At 37.5% G+C, this 4,188-nt stretch overlaps 1 long non-coding RNA gene across 1 annotated transcript; it reads right to left on the minus strand.

Annotated features, from left to right (window-relative positions):
• Positions 1–244: 244 nt before the first annotated feature.
• LOC103797713 lies at positions 245–2,238 on the minus strand. The gene is made up of 2 exons (XR_624728.1): positions 2,022–2,238; positions 245–930 (listed from the first exon to the last, which is right to left on the minus strand). It is a non-coding gene; the product is annotated as an uncharacterized LOC103797713 (long non-coding RNA).
• Between the last annotated feature and the right edge of the window lie 1,950 nt (positions 2,239–4,188).

Genomic DNA, 4,188 nt, shown 5'->3' on the forward strand with positions numbered 1-4,188 from the left:
CCACACTTCAACTAAAGGAGGAAATTTCTCTTGACACATAACAGTTTTCTCCTAAGGCAGCCCACACTCACCTCTCTTACATCATTAATTCCACTCCTGAGTCTTAATGTGAATGAGATACACTAAAATTGTACCACATAAATTACACTTCATACTGTCACTCCACCCTCTGATCATACCTTCAGAGACATTCACACAACTGCCACAGAGGCAACCAACAGCAAGACAAACTTTACCAAAGCTCTGAAAAGCAAACATACAGATTTATATATATATATATATATATTCACAAGAGCAATTGTTTTATCTTAAAACCTTTCTAAAACAGGAATATACTGCAGGCTTTGGCAGTAGAGATAAAATATTATGGGATCCAGCCTTACTTTGTTTATCTCATCCAAATATACACATTGTTATAACAGAGGAAGAGTTGCATCCAGAATTATTACTGCTACTTGGTGACCAAAATGCCTCATACACTGCTCTGCACATCAAAATACTGCAAATATTCATCTTGCCTGATCAACAGCATCTTCTTTGGGGTGGAGGAGAAGAAAAGAAGCATATACATGGTTCACTTAAAATGCAGTGACAAAAATGGCATTTGAAGGCATGTGCTCAAAACAGTCCCATATTGTTATTACAGATGGAAACAGTGAAGGAAGAGAAACAGAAGAAACAAAAGCCAGCTTTTGTGAGTTCCAGAGCAATCCCTTATGATCCTGGGTCTTGTATAAGATGCTTTGGAAGCTTTGGAAAGGCATTCAGGGTCTCCCCCTGAATAAGGCACTGTAACACACAGTCTTCCATGAGCCTGGCCCAGTGCCACGACAGTTTCTGCGTAATTCATTGCACGTTTTGCTAAGTGTTCTCTGTATATCTCTATAGACATATACACATAGACATATATGTAATTTTCCATATGTTTTCCTGAAAAAAAACCCAGAAAAATAAAATAAATCACATAATGGAATACAGAGTTCAGAATAAGATAAACTTAGTACCTGCTGACATGTCACACGTGCCCCAAACTAAACCAGAGATGAATTGATTTTCAAGTTATATGTACTCCAAGTCTGTAGATATAAATTATATCTTTTCTCACAAAGTCTTCATATAGCCCAGTCAGGAGGTCTAATGTTTGACTTTCCGAGTAGCTCCTGCCCTTTTCAAGCCTCATCATCTTTTAAGTGTACGAACACTGTTGCTAGAAATTCCTTGTGTCATTCTCATAATAAAATGTTGATTAGGGACAGAAATAAAACTTTTTTCCACTCTCAGAGTTTAGATCTCTAGAAGTAGAGTAGCCCTGAACCTCATCATCTTTGAACATAAGATGTTTAAGACATACATTAAGCAGATAACTATGCGTATGGAAAGAGCCTATTCTTCAAACATCATTCTCCCTTCACCTTTTCTTCTGCAGTTGAAAAAAAAAGAGACTCAACTAAAGAGACTATTCTTTCCATAAGGAATATACCAAACATAGCATAATCTTCCCACTCCCTCCAAATGGTCAGTGATTTAAGCACTGCTTGAGACAGAGGTTGCAATCTTAATGCCATGTTTAACAGGCACCAATGGGTCTAATCTTACATTCATTTGTCTAATTTTTTAATCCATTTTCAGCTCACATGGTCTTCTGCATCAGTAAGCTTCAGGGCTTGTTCTTTGTTTCCTTTTCAAATAGTTGCTTAAAAGTATCATAAAATACCTTTTCATTTTTTTTCAGAATTAGTAAACAAGGACCTTCGTATCTGACTATTTTGTCATAAGGAGAAGACACTATGAACAGTCCATTGCCACTGAGAAAACACAGATATATACTGACCACTTATTTTACAAAGTAATGTATTTTCAATCCTTTTTGATTTGCAATTCACAGTCATGTTTTTGGGGAAGTCTTTGAGTCTAGGGCTCAGACATTCACTTACTCTTCTTCAATCATGTATGTAAATCAGAATTATTTACACAAAAGTCTGAGAATTGGGTCCTTGATTTAATTAAACTACAGTTGTTACCTCCCACATGGTGTAATTGTGTGAGTTCACATTTTATCTCAGTTCTTCTTCCTCCTCCTCTTCCTCTTCCTCATCTTCCATTTCCTCTTCTGAGTCATCCTTATTCTTTGAACTGTTGCTGAATTCAAGGTTCCCTTCAATATCCAGTACCTGTAAGTGCTTTAGGTTTTGGAAGGTACTTTCTTTCAGTGCTCCAACTGCAATTTTATTAAACCTGTAAACAAACAGAAAGACCTTCCTGTTAACATAAACCCATTCTCCTATGCAACACAGAAATGAGACTAGGAGGAAACCATTCTGCAGAGCTGCCTTAACTTTACACTGACCCAAGTTCCTCTAACTTTACGCTGACCCACAGCAGCACTCTAGAAGTGCTGACTCCTCTGGATGGGAAATCATAATATTGGAATTTCTCCCCCACAGATTCTTTTCTCTTGATATTCTGCTTCTTCCTTCCCAGAGAGGAAAGGCATCTGCTCCATAGCCCACATTTCAAAGTGTAACTCGATTTTTCATGAGATTCTGTGTCCCCCCTTGATAGTTTCATTCTTCACCCACAACACTCAAAATACTGGTACAAAGCAACCCCTGGAAACAAAGCAACATGCAAGAATTTCTCATCTTATTTGGGTTTCCATGAATACAAATAAATTAATCTGCCATTTAAGAACTTTTTACATATACTTCTTGGCCTGTTCCCTTGAGCACGCTTAAAAGCATATAATACTCCATATGTATATTATTGTTTCACAGCACAGCAGTGATTAATAGTCTCCCATTAAAAAAATATGACTTAGCCTGGGTGGAGTTGCCTCCTGAATATGTTAGCAAAACTGTTTTGCAAATTCCTTTTTTCTTTATATAGAAATATAGAATGTGGTATGTGGTTTCTGGTTCTCATCCAAGCATTCACTAAAATCTCATAAATGTGAGCAGCTGAATAGACAGACTGCTCTAATTTACACCAGACTTTGTAATTTTATTTGCCTGGTATGGAAGCATTCTTCCAAAAAGGTATGCTCCAGAACTATTCAGAACTAAGGAGCAGTTTAGCTGCATGCAGACAAAATAAGACCATATTTAGTCTTGTGCTGCTAGCAGCACAGGCTTTTTGAGCACAGCCATTGGATCAGTTTAATCAAATATTCTGCAGGGATTCATAAATTATTTCTAGTTAATATTTTCAATAAGGTTCTATCAGATTAAAATGGAATATATTACTGGGAGAGATTCTTGCTTCACTTCTTCTGGTATAAATCTCTACTTAGATCAGTTACGTTACTGTGAGTTTACATTATGTGTAAAAAAGGTCAGTCTCTGTCACCTATAAAAACAAAGTCCTCATCCAAGTGACAGAGTGGGGAAAAAACAACAGAGAAGCTTCTAAACTTAGTCATGTCACTGTCAGAGTTGAAACTTGCCACTTGTCTCTGACAAAGCTATCAAGGGAACGAGCACAACTTCGAGATTAGTCACACAGCGCTCACTGGAGGGGAATTTTGTCAAAATCCAGGGCCAGCAGACACAGGCAAAGCTGTACTCCTACAAGTGGGCTGCAAACTTTTGGCTCACAGCTGATATCGGAATAAGACATAATGTTAAACATTAATGTTCTAACATTCATTTCTAACGTGCCCAATCCATTCTAATAAGCACAGAAAGGCCAAGCTCTCCCAACAGAAAGAGCTTATTATATGTACCCATGTCTTGCCTGAGCAGATGAACATAGTTTCATCACACACTTCTATAAAACAAAGATGGTTGTTTAGAAAGTTAGGATTTAAAATCCTTTCTAAAAAGCAAGCAATTGTAAGGTGGACGAAGAAGAAAACCATGTAAGTGGAAAGTTGAGCTTACCTGAGGTAAATCCCCTTTATTTTGGGCGTGGATTCAAAGGCATTCTCTGAAATTGTTGTGATCTTGTTGTTCTGAAGATACAGATATTCCAGAGATTCTGGCAGGCCTGATGGGATAGAAGTCAGCTGGTTGCCAGCCATGTCCAGTGACTGAAAGGAAGAGACAACAAGGAGTCAAACAAATAACTGAATGGAAACATTAGAAACATTCCAGAAAGAGATGTAAGTTTAACAGCAAATGAGCTTCCAAATGTTGGATCTATACACACATACATTCTTCCTTTGGAAGTTTATCCACGGGGGTTTGTAAA

This window comes from Acanthisitta chloris, unplaced genomic scaffold (genome assembly GCF_000695815.1).
Source record: "Acanthisitta chloris isolate BGI_N310 unplaced genomic scaffold, ASM69581v1 scaffold46000, whole genome shotgun sequence".
NCBI classification, from domain to species: domain Eukaryota; kingdom Metazoa; phylum Chordata; class Aves; order Passeriformes; family Acanthisittidae; genus Acanthisitta; species Acanthisitta chloris.